The following is a 16887-nucleotide window of genomic DNA, read 5'->3' as shown; positions in this document are numbered from 1 at the left end:
TGTATCCCTCTCACTTCAGTTGTCCCTTTAAAGGATCCCGGGGGGGGGGGGGGGGGGGGGTCTTAGTGTAAATCAAATGTGAAACTAAACTGGTGAGATTAACATTTGTGTATTTATCCTAAATAGAGATGTCCTGGAATCCCATGGTCTTCTTTTGAATCTCAAAATTAAAACAGTAGGCTTAAAGTTTAAAAATGGTTTCAGCTCCCCCACACACAGTTTTTGTTCACTTTCTTAAAGTGGATCCGAGATAAAATGTTACTCATTGCATAGTTGTGTTCCTTTTATATAGGTTATAGGGCATTCCTCAAGCCAAATACTTTTTGTTTTTGCTGTATTAATACTCCTCCCCATAAACTAAAGCCTCGCCCACAGCTTCTCCAGTGCCTTGGCAATGTAGCAAGGGCTTATGGGAGCTCAGTCTGGGCAGGAGGAGGAGGTGTTGCTAGCCAGAGATTTGAGGGGAGGAGGAGAGGGGGTGAAGTTTTCACAGGCTGAGGGCTGGAGATGCAGGCAAGCTTGCCTGTGTAAATGTGACAAGCAGAACATGGCTGCTGTCATTGTATTACACGAAGAAATAATCCTATACTGTTGAAGCTGTATGCCGCCAGATTTGCTGTGTAAGCTATCTAAACTTTAGATATATAGACAAGTTACTTGTTACAGTTAGTTTTTCATCTTGGATCCACTTTAAGGCTGGTACTAAAGCAAGACAGTTCTCAGCTGAGGCGACAAGTTGGCGACCACTCAGTGAAGAATCTAGCATTCATACAGATGTACAGACTTTGGCCTGAACAATGTCCAGGCCAAAGTCATTTAAAAGACACCTGACCTGCGGAAAAACTTTCTAAGAAGTATGCACAGGGTGGATCCACATACCGTCTCTGTTCCTCTCCTAGTGCTCTCCCCCCTGTCCCTGGAATCACTCTTAGAAAAAAAGAGACAGGCTTTCTGCGAAGTACTCTCCTCTTTCCTCTTCTGTTTCTACTGAATGGAAGGGTGATGGGAGGGAACATCGCCACTAAATTTGATTCTAGCCAAAAAATATTTTTCAAGCAGTGATTCCATAGACGGAGGTGCACGAGGAGAGGAATGGACAACACACAGATGTATGTGGATGGATCCAGGACAACCTCTGTGCTTACCTTAGGTAGCTTTGCCTCTGGTCAGGTGTTCTTTAATGATCTTGTCCACTGCTTCTCTCCTCACTCCACCTGCAGAGTCTGTCATGCCCTTTGCAGTTGGCCCTCCTCCTTTGGTTGTTGCCAAGCAACACATTTGTACAGCATTGTGGAGCAAAAGGATTTAGTTAGATTGCAAATTTAGCCCAAATTGTGCATGTGTAGGCACCTGTATCCACATGACTTTTACCTGCTGTAATTCCTTTCAATGTGAGTTTCCACTAGCCGCCGTGCACAGCTGGGAGAAGCCGTGCTAAGCATGGCTATGGGATTCGCTGTCTCCTGCACAGAAACTGATGGCAATGTTGGCTGAATCGCTGGTGGAAACAGGCCTTCAAGCTACAGTCCAGCTGCAGATAAACTGGCATTTAAATACCTGAATTCTTAACCTCCACAGTGAGAAAAAAGTAGGACTGGGACAGTACATAAATGTGTATCTCATGTTACATGTCACATTAGGCATTCTTTAATGTTGAGCTCAGGGAATACTCAATGCGATCACAGTTGAGTCATACAGTACATTTTCAGGTTATACAGATGATAAATTGTGTATAAGCAATACCTGAATAAGTATTTTACATTGATTCAAATTGAAGGAGATAATTGAAATGCTGTTGTAGGCAATCATGGTGTATTACTGACAAATGTGTGTGTTGGGGGTGACCAATTAGGGGAGGGGGGTGCTCTTTGCAAACAGACTTCTCATAGAGAAGAACATGCTATAGTACTGAGCACTGCTGATGTTTCACCAATGGTAGAAAGTAATCTGAACTCAAACCTCTGGTGGGGGATGCAGGAAGGAAATGCTCAGCACTTCAGGTGTTACCGGGCCACTGAGACCCCTTTCTAAAGGCTGTTCATACATGGCCTTGAGAAAAGGCATCCCAGTGGCCACCAAAACACTGGCATTTTCTTTGTGATGGATTCAAGTTATTTTTGGGATTTTTTTTGGTTACTTCACACAGCTGTATGTTAAGTTGTTAACTATACTTAAAGTAAGAATCGTTTTATGGAGGATTCGATTTCAGGAGAACAGCTTCTCTGCATCAGATTCACAATTTTTGGTTCCACCAGGTCCTTGGACAAGTTAATGCAAAATGGACATTTTTAAATTATCTGTTTCGCTCCAGGAAGGATTGGAATACAGCCATATGGGGGGGGGGGGGGGGGGGGCACACCTGCTTCCAGCCACAGGCTGTAGGGAAGTTCTTAAAATACCCCTGAAATGGGGGAACACAATAAATTTAGCCCAAGATGGGCTAGATTACCACCTCCTGAGTGCCCAGATGCTGCTCGTGGTCACTTCCGGTCTACGTCGTTTAAATAATAAACAATATTCCTCCAAACACTGTCCCGGAAGTTTCCCCAGGCAGCACTGCGCAATTCAGAACTGCACGTGCAAAGCAAATGTGAGCTCTCGTCCATGAGCGCTTTTTCAGTACGCATGTGCAGCTCATAACTTGCAAAATTTAGAATCACTCTACGAAGCTCAGATGAACTTCTGGGAGGCAGAGGAGAGGAGAGGTATGGGGAGCGGGAGGGACCGCGAGCAGGATCTGGAGACTCAGGAGGAGGTAATCCAACAAACCATGGGCTTCATTCAGCAATTTTTTTCTCCAACATGTACATCTGGCTGCAGAGTGAAATGGGCTAGAGAATTCAAGCATATTAAATTGCAAATTGTGCACCACCTACTGATGTGTCATAGCTGTATTTTTTTGTGTAACTAACAAGCATTTGCGAAATGTTACAGCTTTAGAAGCTGATTTCAAAACTGCTAAATTTTCCTCATTGACCATCCCTACATTTGAATTTAAAGTCAGTGGTGTAGCTATGGAGCTATGGGCCCCAGTGCGAGTTTTACGTTGGCCCCCCCCCCCAAGAACTCTATACGTAACAATTGCGCAAAAGGTGGATCAGCGCATCACCAGGCCGCCTCCGAATGGCCTCGAATCAGAGGTGCGCTGAGCCCCCCCAGAAACTGCAAACGCACCTTGAACCTAAAAGGAAGCTCTGCATATACACCAAAAGCAAAGCTGTTAAGTGGGAGCAGCTGACCAAAAATGAATTAAATTAGTACATGGCAAGGAAATGAACAGCACTACTTAAAAACAGACAAGTGCCTACCTGCAAAAGAGTGCAAGCCCCACTTGTGGGATATAATACACACCTAGCATACACATGACCTGTCTACCACTGGAGGATGTTTGTTTCCGTAACAGCTTGCATGCAACCTATTAAGTACTCGTCCCTCCCACTGCGAAGAAGTCAATCCTCCATGGGAGGGGACCTAACACTAACTAAATCCTAACCTATGTATATGCATAGCCTGGGTGCAGCTAGTCAAGTAAATTCGAGAATTGAAAATTGCGCTGATCCACCTTATGCGCAATTTTCAATTTTCGAATTTACTTGATTAGCTGCACCCAGGCTATGCATATACATAGGTTAGGATTTAGTTAGTGTTAGGTCCCCTTCCATGGAGGATTGACTTCTTCGCAGTGGGAGGGACGATAGGTTGCATGCAAGCTGTTACGAAAACCAACATCCTCCAGTGGTAGACAGGTCATGTGTATGCTAGATGTGTATTTTATCCCACAAGTGGGGCTTGCACTCTTTTGCAGGTAGGCACTTGTCTGTTTTTAAGTAGCGCTGTTCATTTCCTTGCCATATACGTAACAATTGATACGGCGCAACAAAACCTGCCAATGGCAACTACAGTTTTAGAGGTGCAAGAAGGAGATGGGGAACTGTTTAATGATTACTACTATTCAAAGCATCTATAGAAGTGATTATTACCACCCCAGGACCAATAATCAGCTTATACTTTGGTTTAGGAAGGGCCCCAATGCGGTCGCTACCTCTGCAACCCGTATTGCTATGCCAATGTGTAAAGTCTTTGAACTGAGGAGGATGATCTTCAATACAAGAAAAGTTGGACCTTGCATTGACCTGAGCTTTTTAAATCACAATCTGACTGTTTTATGACAATTCTCTCTCTAACCCTCTCAACCTCAATCCCCAATCTTTTCTTCTTCACCCTTCATATTACTTAGGTAGTAAGCCCTTATTTTTTTTTACTTCTTCCTCCTGACTAAGGCAATATCTAATACATGAAGCCCACGGTGGGCTAGATTCCTTTTTACAAGTGGTATGTTGTGCCAATGATTAACTAAGCAGTTAAATCTGATAAATTGGGTTTCCCAACCCCAAAAAAGGATATCTAAAAAGAATGTGGTGTCAGACTGCGCTAAAATTATTTTTGTTTAAATTGAATTTGTCAAATCAGTAAAACTCGTATTTTATTACAATAAATAGCAGTAATACTCTTCTCCTGGTTAAAGAAGAGTTGGATCCAAAATACAAAAAATGTATAAAATGTAAAAGTAATAAATTATATTTCTCACACGTCTCGCACAGTTCTCAATATCATTTTTATTACTTTTACATTTTATACATTTTTTGTATTTTGGATCCAACTCTTCTATAACCAGGAGAAAGGAGTATTACTGCTATTTATTGTAATAATTTTAGCGCAGTCTGACACCATATCCTTTTTAAAAGTGTCCTGGCACTGCTCCTTGGCGTCGGGGTCCACACCATTCTCTGTGTCTGTAGTGTAGGAATGTTTGCAGGTGCAAGTTTTGTCCTGCGCAGTGAAACAAAGCAATTCCTATCTGTGCTTGCGTGGTTTGTAAATTGCACCTGCACTGTTCACATTCACATACCACCGCTATGGGAGCTTCCTGGTTTTCATATTTGACTGGAGGGGGCCCTGATGACAAGCATTGTAAGGACTTCTTAAAGGGTAATCTAGCCCACCATGGGATTCAGTCATTTTTTTTAACCCCCAGTTCAGGGGTACTTTAAAGGACACCCTAGGTGAAAATAAACTAAATAAATAAACAATTGCATCTATCCTTCTCCTACAAATTACTTTTTTAAGATATTCCACAATTTTACTTTATATTTAACTCTACTTTAAGTTTTTACTGTTTTATTGTTTTTGCTCATTGACACATTCATTGAAGTATGCCAGAGCTAAAAATCTATGAACTATTGACCCTTCTTTCTTTCCCTGCTCTCAGAAGCCATTTTCTGCTAGAAAAGTGTTTTATAGTTGTAATATCTTATTAGTGAGGGTCACACTGTAGTCTGACCCAGTCCTGACTCAGACAGGAACTGCCACTTACATACTTGATGTTTAACTCTTTCAGGCAGAGAAAGAAAAAAAGGAACACAGCATAGTTATTTGTGTGCTAGGCACTGTACATACACATGAGTATCTCATCATGTCACGTCACCTCGGGTATCCTTTAACCACTTGCCGACAGCCCACTACCTATGGTCGGCAAAGTGGCACGCCCAGGACCGCCTAACGCCCATCGGCGTCTGCTCCTTGGGCACTGAAAAACCTGGAGATCGCGCGCCCGCCGCCGACGTCAACCGCCGGCCAGTTAGCAGCGCCGGCGGGTTGTTAGCCCCCGATCTGCCGCATAGTAAGCGTATAATACGCTTTGTAATGTATACAAAGCGTATTATACAGGCTGGCCTCTGCCCTCAGATCACCTCCCAAGTGCATTGTTTACATCTGTTCTCCCCTTTAATCACTCACTGATCACCCATCAACCACCCCCTGTCACTGCTACCCATCAGATCAGGCCCTAATCTGCTCCTTGCGGGCACCCAATCACCCGCCCACACCCTCAGATCGCCCTCAGACCCCCACCCCCCGATCACCTCGCCAGTGCATTGCTTGCAAAAAATAAAATCTTCTATGAACTCACCATACACCTAACGGAATACCATGGGGTGTCTTCTTTCTAAAATGGGATAAAAAAGGAAAAAGTTTGCGCTTGTGTGGATGAATGTGTTGCTGCTAGAGGTGGGGTCGGCTCAGACCCAATGATGGAGAAAATGTGTATAGTACCTCAGCGCAAAAAGGGCTGTGGAACTTGCCCCGGGCTATGCAAGCCCACTCGAGATGTAAGCAGATGACAGTACAGTACCTTAATAGAGGTTACATCTAGCTGCTTAAATACTTGCTGTAATCCCGATCTCTGTATTTCAAGTAATCCCGATATCACAGCGGCGGGGGATAAGAGCTAGCTCGCTCTACCACTTCCTGTTTCCGGTCCGTCAAGCCCTACTGCCAGTAGGGTGCGTGCTGCACTGCAATGTAGTTCCGTGCGCCAATAAAATCGCACCGGAAAGCCTAAAAAAGAGATAGGCAACATATAGTGCAGAGGGTAGCGAAATGAGTGGCCACCGCTTAGGAATCACTAGAAGCAGAGCTTGTTTATTGCACGTAATAAAACACGTAGACTCCTCTCCCGACTCGAGTTTCGGCTGTATGCCTTCCTCAGGGCGTCTGGTGCGATTTTATTGGCGCACGGAACTACATTGCAGTGCAGCACGCACCCTACTGGCAGTAGGGCTTGACGGACCGGAAACAGGAAGTGGTAGAGCGAGCTAGCTCTTATCCCCCGCCGCTGTGATATCGGGATTACTTGAAATACAGAGATCGGGATTACAGCAAGTATTTGGGCAGCTAGATGTAACCTCTATTAAGGTACTGTACTGTCATCTGCTTACATCTCGAGTGGGCTTGCATAGCCCGGGGCAAGTTCCACAGCCCTTTTTGCGCTGAGGTACTATACACATTTTCTTTCTAAAATGGGGTCACTTGTGGGGTTCTTATACTGCCCTGGCATTTTAGGGGCCCTAAACCGAGTAGTCTAGAAACCAAATGCCTCAAAATAACCTGTCCTAAAGGTACTCATAGGACGTTGGGCCCCTTAGCGCACCTAGGTTGCAAAAAAGTGTCACGTGGTATCGCCGTACTCAGGTGAAGTAGTATAATGTGTTTTGGGGTGTATAGATAAAAATCTCATTTACAGAGATATTTCTCCCACCCAGCATGGGTATGTGTAAAAATACACCCCAAAACACATTATACTATTTCTCCTGAGTACGGCGATACCATGTGTGACACTTTTGCAGCCTAGGTGCGCTAAGCGGCCCAAAGTCAAATGAGCACTTTAGGCTTTACAGGGGTGCTTACAATTTAGCCCCCCCGCCAAAAAATGCCAGGACAGTAAACACACCCCACAAATGACCCTATTTTGGAAAGTAGACACCCCAAAGTATTCAGAGAGGGGCATGGTGAGTCTGTGGCAAGTTTATTTATTTATTTATTTTTGTCACAAGTTAGCAGAAATGGAAACTTTATTTATTTATTTTTTGTCACAAAGTGTCATTTTCCACTAACTTGTGACAAAAAATAAAATCTTCTATGAACTCGCCATACCTCTTAGTGAATACTTTGGGATGTCTTCTTCCCAAAATGGGGTCATTTGGGGGTATTTATACTGTGCTGGAATTTTAGCACCTCATGAAACATGACAGGTGCTCAGAAAAGTCAGAGATGCTTCAAAATTGGAAAATTCTCTTATTGCACCATAGTTTGTAAACGCTATAACTTTTACCTAAACCAATAAATATACACTTATTGGATTTTTTTTATCAAAGACATGTAGCTCAATAAATTTGGACAAAAATGTATATAGAAATTTTACTTTATTTAAAAAATGTCAGCACAGAAATTTAAAAAAATCTTTTATCTTTTTTTTGACAAAATTCATGTCTTTTTTGATGAATATAATAAAAACTAAAAATCACAGCAGCAATCAAATAGCACCAAAAGAAAGCTGTATTAGTGACCTGAAAAGGAGGTAAAATTCATTTAGGTGGTAGGTTCTACGACCGAGCAATAAACCGTTAAAGCTGCAGTGGCCTGAATGGAAAAAAAGTGTCTGGTCCTTAAAGGGATACTGTAGGGGGGTCGGGGACAAATGAGTTGAAGTTACCCGGGGCTTCTAATGGTCCCCCGCAGGCATCCTGTGCCTGCGCAGCCACTCACCGATGCTCCGGCCCCGCCTCCGGTTCACTTCTGGAATTTCAGACCTTAAAGTCTGAAAACCACTGCGCCTGCATTGCCGTGTCCTCGCTTCCCCTGATGTCACCAGGAGCGCATGGCGCAGGCACAGACCATACTGGGCCTGCGCAGTACCCTCCTGGTGACATCAGCGGGAGGAGGACACGGCAATGCAGGCGCAGTGGTCTTCAGACTTTAAAGTCTGAAATTCCAGAAGTGAACCGGATGTGGGGCCGGAGCATCGGCGAGTGGCTGCGCAGGCACAGAATGTCTGCGGGGGACCATTAGAAGCCCCAGGTAAGTTCAACTCATTTTCCCCCGACCCCCCCCCCCCCCCTTACAGTATTGCTTTAAAGTCTGAAAACCACTGCGCCTGCATTGCCATGTCCTCGCTCCCACTGATGTCACCAGGAGCGTACTGCGCAGGCACAGACCATACTGGGCCTGTGCAGTACGCTCCTGGTGACATCAGCGGGATCGAGGACACGGCAACGCGGGCACGGTGGTTTTCAGACTTTAAAGTCTGAAATTCCAGAAGTGAACCGGAGGTGGAGCCAGAGCATCAGTGAGTGGCTGCACGAGCACAGGATGTCTGCGGGGGACCATTAGAAGTCCCAGGTAAGTTCAACTCATTTTCCTCTGACCCCCCCCCCCCTACAGTATTCCTTTAAGAAAAAAAGTGAATTGAATCAGACCCATTTTGTTTCTCTGACTTCATACTCAAGGTTTTATGTTAGTTTTGTACTGATGTGCAGTCTGTGTTAATGTCTATGTAGAGTCATGCATAAATTATTTCAGTCTACCGTGCTAAATCTTGTGACAGTGTGGGAAAGTCAAATATTATGTAAATTCCACTATTGAAAGTCGGCCAATCAAATGCATTGTCTCTCCCGTTGCTGTCGATTATAACACACAGTGAGGCTGGGTAACTGCAGTAGGTCACAGCTGAGCTAGAACTGGAGGCCTGACATACCACTACACACAGGTGATCCATATATGACTCTGCAGGTTAGTGACCCCACAAGAGACTGATATGCATGTCATTGGGGGTACAAATCTTGCTTTGTACTCAAATATACAGTATATAGAATTATTGGGTTGTACCACTTACATGCAAAAAATGAATCCAGAAATTGAGTGCCCAGTAATATCAATAATAATTAGCTAATGTTACTGATAGTCTAGTATTGCAATATAAGTAAGTGGTAGCATTTTTTTAAAAAAAGCTCTCAGAGAGCTCAGATGGCAAAAAGCGCTCTGTGTCTGATTACATTTTGTTTTTCTGTCAGTCTCTCACAGCATAGGAGTTAAAGTTTAACTACACTTTCACTAACAAAGGCAATCTTCAGTAATCTGCACTGCAAGTATTTCAGTAAACAAGAGTTACACTGACCTGCCTGCTGTGTACTGGATCACATCATACAATGCACCCAAACACAATTCAAGGCAATGACTGGGAGCACTTAAAGGCATACTGTAGGGGGGTCGGGGGAAAATGAGCTGAACTTACCCGGGGCTTCTAATGGTCCCCCGCAGACATCCTGCGTTGGCGCAGCCACTCACCAGTGCTCTGGCCCCGCCTCCGGTTCACTTCTGGAATTTCTGACTTTAAAGTCAGAAAACCACTGCGCCTGCGTTGCCGTGTCCTCGCTCCCGCTGATGTCACCAGGAGTGTACTGCGCAGACACAGACCATACTGGGCCTGCGCTCTTGATGACATCAGCGGGATCGAGGACACGGCAACGCAGGCGCAGTGGTTTTCTGACTTTAAAGTCAGAAATTCCAGAAGTGAACCGGAGGCGGGGCCGGAGCATCGGTGAGTGGCTGCACGGGCACAGGATGTGCCCGTGCAGCCACTCACTCCCCATACGTGCCCCCAACACTCCCCATACATGCCCTCTTTCCCTATGTAATGAATAGAGATGATTATTGTTCCATTGTACATGCTAATTTAATGTAGTTTGGCATTGGGCCATTTAAAATTGACAGGAAGTGTATATGATTGGCCCAATTTCAAGCTGCATACAATTTGCCCAGTGTGTCAGTGATCAGCTCTGGTAATAAGTGGATGAGTGCTGTCGGCCGAGAGACATTGACATGATTCTTGAGGCTTGCGTGGCTCAAGCAGAAAAATTAGAAAGCTGTTACATCGAGTACAAACTCACATACTGTTACTATGGTTTCTGTTACATCCTGAAGACAACCCCACATACTGTTACTATGGTTTCTGTTATATCCTGAGTACAAACCCACATACTATTACTATGGTTTCTGTTACATCCCGAAGACAAACTCACATACTGTTACTATGGTTTCTGTTATATCCTGAGTACAAACCCACATACTGTTACTATGGTTTCTGTTACATCCTGATGACAAACCCAGCTGCTGTTACTATGGTTTCTAGGACATCTACTTTTATTTTTTTACCTGTATTAAAAAGTGTTAGCCATTGACTGATTTAACTGAAAGGTAGCATTCAATTACATAATGCCTTGTGTAGCATTGTTCTAAGCAATATTATTCACAAAAGTTTTACCCCTTTAAAAGAGGAGCTTCTGTATTTGTTTTTCAAAGACAAATTGGATGCGCTAATCAAAAGTTTAAAAAAAATGTAAAAAGTTTATATTTTCTGAAAGGGAAATTCAGCCTTTGATGAAACTCTTTAGATATACTTCTTGGTATGCATTGGAACAACTTCAAGAGACACTAGGAAGACTAGAACTAAAGAATACTTCACAGAGGAGGGGGTTGGTGAAATGGGGAACAAAGAGAGGAGGGAAAGAAACAGGTGTCTGCATGTTTATTGGGAAAACTAGCTTCATTTTTTTTAATAAACAGTTTTATGTGAGGCAAAAGTTACAAACCTAATCCTTCATGTTCTCATGTGTTTTGGGAAGACTGTCAGTGCTGTGAAGAAATGTTAACATTGATATATGGCAATAAATACCTGTCCTTTAACTTGGTTAAGACTTAAAAAAAATATATATATATTTCTATCAGGAAAAGGTTAGGTACAGGCGTTGGGGGTGGGATGGTTGGGATTTAGCACTGGAAGGGGTAAGGGCAAGGCATCATGGGGAAGGGTAGTGGCCACAGTTAAAGGACCACTATAGCGGAAAATTGAATATAAATGTGCAGAGAAGGTTCATCCACCAGGTAACCTAGGCAGGTGCTTGGGGCCTAGCGAGTGTCGAGGGGCCCCCTGCCACCTTCTTTGATCTTTATTCACTTCGCTTACCTAAAGGACTACAAGGGACCACCAATCTGCCACTTTGCCTAGGGCCCCATTACAGCCTAATCCATTCCATCTCTGTACATGTGTACACGTATATCGTATGTAATATGTACATTTCTCCCAGAGTAAAATGTACTATAAATTACTTTTCTCCTGTGTTGCTATCACATTCAATAGGTAAAACACAAACCATGTTTTGGACTACTCCATTTCCTCCTGGGGGAGTCTCAGCGTTTTACTTATTTTCAAAAGCACTAACTCAATGTTACTCAGTCCAACTGCCAAGATAGTGTGCAAGTGAGTAGGGAGGCTGTCATCTTTGCTTCATCATAGATTCCATCCAGGGAGTGCTTTTGTAAAGAAGAAAGGAAATCCTGAGAATCCCCCCATGTCAGATTGCTGCCTAATATAAGGCCTCGTTCACATCTAAGCAATTACTGGGGGATTCCCCCTAATCGCCAAAGCGCTTGTTCTTTTTAAATTGCTATTTTACCCTATGGCAGTGATCTCACTGCCGTGATTGGCGCTGATCACGGGCGTTTTGCAATAAGCGCTGATCGCAAAACGCGTTACATGCAGCATTTTGCCACGATTCTGGAGCGATCGCGGTACAGTGCTTATAAAGGGCTGACCAAGATCGCTCTGAATTGCGGAAGTGTGAACAGTGATTGTACTGTACTAATCGCATGTAAAATCACCCGCGCAAAATGGTAGCTCTTTGCGGTTTATACTGTGAATGGGCCCTAAGTGGCAGCAGCATAGGAGAAAAGTAATTTATAGTGCATCTTAAAGGATACCTGAACTGACATGTGACATGATGAGATAGACATGTGTATGTACAGTGCCTAGCACACAAATAACTATGCTGTGTTCCTTTTTTTTTCTTTCTCTGTCTGAGAGTTAAATATCAGGTATGTAAGTGGCTGACTCAGACAGGAAGTGACTACAGTGTGACCCTCACTGATAAGAAATTCTCCTTTTTACCTCTTTCTTGCTCTCAGAAGCCATTTTCTGCTAGGAAAGTGTTTTATAGTTGGAATTTCTTTTCAGTGAGGGTCATACTGTAGTCACTTCCTGTCTGAGTAAGGACTGAGTCAGCCACTTACATACCTGATATTTAACTCTTTCAGGCAGAGAAAGAAAAAAAAGGAACACAGCATAGTTATACACATGTCTATTTCATCATGTCACATGTCACTTCGGGTATCCTTTAACCACTTGCCGACCGCACGCTTATACCGTGCGTCGGCAAAGTGGCAGCTGCAGGACCAGCGACGCAGTACTGCGTCGCCAGCTGCAGGCTGATTAATCAGGAAGCAGCCGCTCGGGCGAGCGGCTGCTTCCTGTCAACTCACGGCGGGGGGCTCCGTGAATAGCCTGCGGGCCGCCGATGGCGGCTCGCAGGCTAAATGTAAACACAAGCGGAAATAATCCGCTTTGTTTACATTTGTACGGCGCTGCTGCGCAGCAGCGCCGTAAGGCAGATCGGCGATCCCCGGCCAATCAGCGGCCGGGGATCGCCGCCATGTGACAGGGGACGTCCTGTCACTGGCTGCACAGGACGGATAGCGTCCTGTGCAGCCCGGATCACCGGGGAGGGGACAGGTAGGAGAGGGAGGGGGGAATTTCGCCGCGGAGGGGGGCTTTGAGGTGCCCCCCCCCCGCCAGCCACACGCAGGCAGAAGAGATCAGACCCCCCCTGCACATCATCCCCATAGGGGGGAAAAAAGGGGGGCAATCTGATCTCTCTGCCTGCACCCTGATCTGTGCTCGGGGCTGTAGAGCCCACCCAGCACAGATCACTAATAACCACGCTGGTCCTTAAGGGGGGGTAAAGGGTGGGTCATCAAGTGGTTAACCTCTTGAGCCCCGGAAGTTTATACCTCCCCCTAGTCACCAGGCCATTTTTTTTTTACAATTCGGCACTTTACAATTTTAACGGTTTATTGCTTGGTCATACTTGGCACCCAAATTAATTCTACCTCCTTTTCTTCTCACAAATACAGCTTTCGTTTGGTTTGATTGCTGCTGCTATTTTTAGGGGTTTTTTTATTCATCAAAAATGCTAACATTTCTGTAAAAAAATATATATATTTATATTTTTATTTATCCCTAGAGTGCCACCCAGTGGACGGAGGGGAATTTGCAGTGCTGGAACCAGGGGAGGTGAGTGACATGCAGGGCTGTCACTGAGCTCTCTGTGGTTTGATGTTTCCTGCTTTTAGGGTCTAAAGCTTGTGGGGGAAAAAAATTGCATGGCTTTTAGACCCTAAAGCTTGGGTACACACGGTACAATTTTCCATCAGATCGATGGATCTATTAGATAATTTCCGACCGGTCCGATCGGATTCGGATCGATTTTGGGTACTTAACGCAAAATCAATTGGAAACAATTTAGACGTCTACACACGATGCAATTTATCAGATCACCAGTCGATCGATGGAAAATTGTACTGTGTGTATGAGCCTTAAAATCTGGAAGTAATCATCCCGCCAGGTTTTGCTCACCTGCAGCTGGCACTGCTGGTGAGCAATTTTCTAATTGTAAACCTTTGCGGACTTTAGCCTCAGTGCTGCTCGGTATCGCAGTTCTGGTGCTGAAATGAACAAAGCTGGGTGCTCATGTATTCTACATTTATTCCACTGTACCGAGCCATTATGTAGTGATCTTTCAACGCAAATTACAAGCAAAAAAAAAAAGTTTAAAAAATGAGTACAAAAGACAAAACTCAGGGAAACTTTTTGACTGTGTCCCGGAGTTATGTAATAAATATTCTGACCGCAATGAGGCTAATTCATCCTCCCATCACCTCGCTTTGTGATGCGCCTGGCTGTAATATTCTGGCAGAGGCGTCTCTGCTGCTGCTGGCAGATTGTGAAATGTAGTTAGCTGAGGGCAGGGGGGAGGCGGCAGGACCCCCGCTGGTTCCCCGCAGCAGGCGGCACAGGGCTGCCAGCACACAGCGCAGCACTACAAAGAGAGTAAATGGTGTAAGAAATCAGCTGATGCCGGAGATTGTCACACTGTTTTAGGTTTTTGGAAATTAGTATCCCATTTCTCTCATTAGAGGGAACCGCAGAGTGTACAAGCGATGCTGCGTCCCGCTGAGCTCGGCAACTTTTGCAGACTTGCGCTGTAAGCAGATGAAAGGAAGAGGTCAGTGCAGACCCCATTACCATAAGAGGAGTTGTGACAACTCATGGCGGTTAGATACGTGCTTCAGGCATCAGGTGTCTCTCTCTATGAGGGAAACCGCTGGTATTAAAGGACCACTGTGGGGGAATCATTTAAAAATGTTACATTTGTATGTACAGTAGCAATAAAAAGTATGTGAACCCATTGGAATTATATGGCTTTCTGCACAAATTGGTCATAAAATGTGATCTGATCTTCATGTAAGTCATAACAATAGACAATCACAGTCTGCTTAAAGTGGGATTGTCACCATAAAAATCTAATTTCAACAGCAACTGGTCTGAGTGTATTAAGTGATAAAGATGCTAATCCTGCATTCAAAACGTTCAAAACTTTTTCTGCTGTTATAATTTGGAGTTATCACATCTGGCCCTTTAGTAGTCAGTGCCAAACAGTTGCATGCTGGTGGTTCTTTTATCTATAATATATTCCTCCTCTTCCCTTTATGTTCCTGCCAGCTGCTTATCTGAAACACGATCCCCTGCTCACTTGTGTTTACAAGCAAGGCTGAGGTGACTCAGCGATTGGGGAAAAAAAATAAAAAAAAGTAAATGGCAGAAATGACATCAGGATTTAGCTTAAACTGTGGGCAAAAGACATGATTCCCACAGGAACAGAATTATCTTCATTTACTATATAACATTCACTGAAATCAACACGTGGACAGTACAATACATGTGTTATGTAAGTAGATCAAGTATTTATCTACTTATATATGTGTTTTTTCCCTGGCATAGTATGGCTAATCCTCCTGCTTTAAACAACCACTATTGCGAAAATCGTAACATTTATTATATATGTAAACATATACAAATAAGAAGTATGTTTCTTCCAGAGTAAAATGAGCCATACATTACTTTCTTGAGGTCATACCACAGCATCTCAATGAAGTTGAGGTCAGGACTCTGACTGGGCCACTCCGGAAGGCATTTTTTCTGTTTAGGCCATTTACTTCTATGCTTTGGGTCGTGTCCTATTGCAACACCCATCTTCTGCTGAGCTTCAGATGATGGACAGATGGCCTTAAGTTCTCCTGAAAACTGTCTTGACAAACTTGGGAATTAATTTTACCTTCAATGATAGCAATCCGTCCAGGCCCTAGTGCAGTAAAGCAGCCCCAAACCCCCACCACCATACTTCACAGATGGGATGAGGTTTTGATGTTGGTGTGCTGTGCCTCTTTTTCTCCACACATAGGGCTCTATTCACAAAACCTCTTATACATTACTTATAACCTAAGTGATAAAAATAACCTTTCAGCACATTTACAAGCAAAATAATCACTCAAAGTAAGTTGTTCCTGATTAACTTCAGTTCAATATTACTTTTCTTACATTAAGTATATAATAGTTTTGATCTCTGGAACTTAAAAATGTAACATAGATAAGGAGAAAACAGAGGAAAACAGGTGAAGAAGCTTTGTGAATAATGCCCATAGTGTGGTGTGTTTCTTCCAAACAACTGAACTTTGGTTTCATCTGTCCACAGAATATTTTGATAGTACTGCTGTGGAACATCTCCAGGTGCTCTTTTGCAAACTTTAAACGTGCAGCAATGTTTTTTTGGACAGCAGTGGCATCCTCTGTAGTGTCTTCCCATGAACTCCAGTTTAGTGTTTTATATATCGTAGATTCGCTAACAGGGATGTTATATTTGCCAGAGACTTTAGTAAGTCTTTAGTTGACACTCTAGAAAAAAGCAATATCCACACACTTGCCTCATTGTGTGTATATACACATTGAAAACTAAGGAGACACAGCCCTTAGGAAAAAGGCGCCACACCAAGAAATATATGCAAATTACAAAATTATTTATTCATAAATGTACACCACTACAATTCATAAAATCAATTAAAAAGACGGAAAGGCACCAAACCAGTAATACATCTATATTCATAAATCATCAATATTTTTGTCCATATATTGCTTAAATATTGAATATAATCATAGCCATCAGGACGCTCAGCATCTAAGCTATCCAAGGCTAAGAACCCGGGTTCTGTATAAGGCTAAAGATAAGGTGCATATAAGTGCAATCAACCATATACTATAACACATATATCAAAAGTTTATACAAAATTTAAATCTCATAATCATGAAAAGTGACCAATAAATAATAGGAGTGAGAGCAGACGTGATAATGGTGACCCCAAAGAGATAAGATAGCCGTAAGATAGCCGCTGACACTCTAGGATTCTTCTTCATCTCACTGAGCATTCTGCGCTGTGCTCTTGTAGTCATCTTTACAGGATGGCCACTCCTAGGGAGAGTAGCAGCAGTGCTAAACTTTCTCAAAGGCATTTGGGGATACTTTTATAACCTTTTTCCAGCGTTCT

Source organism: Hyperolius riggenbachi, chromosome 7 (genome assembly GCF_040937935.1).
Source record: "Hyperolius riggenbachi isolate aHypRig1 chromosome 7, aHypRig1.pri, whole genome shotgun sequence".
NCBI lineage: Eukaryota > Metazoa > Chordata > Amphibia > Anura > Hyperoliidae > Hyperolius > Hyperolius riggenbachi.
Note: the sequence above shows the minus strand (reverse complement) of the source record.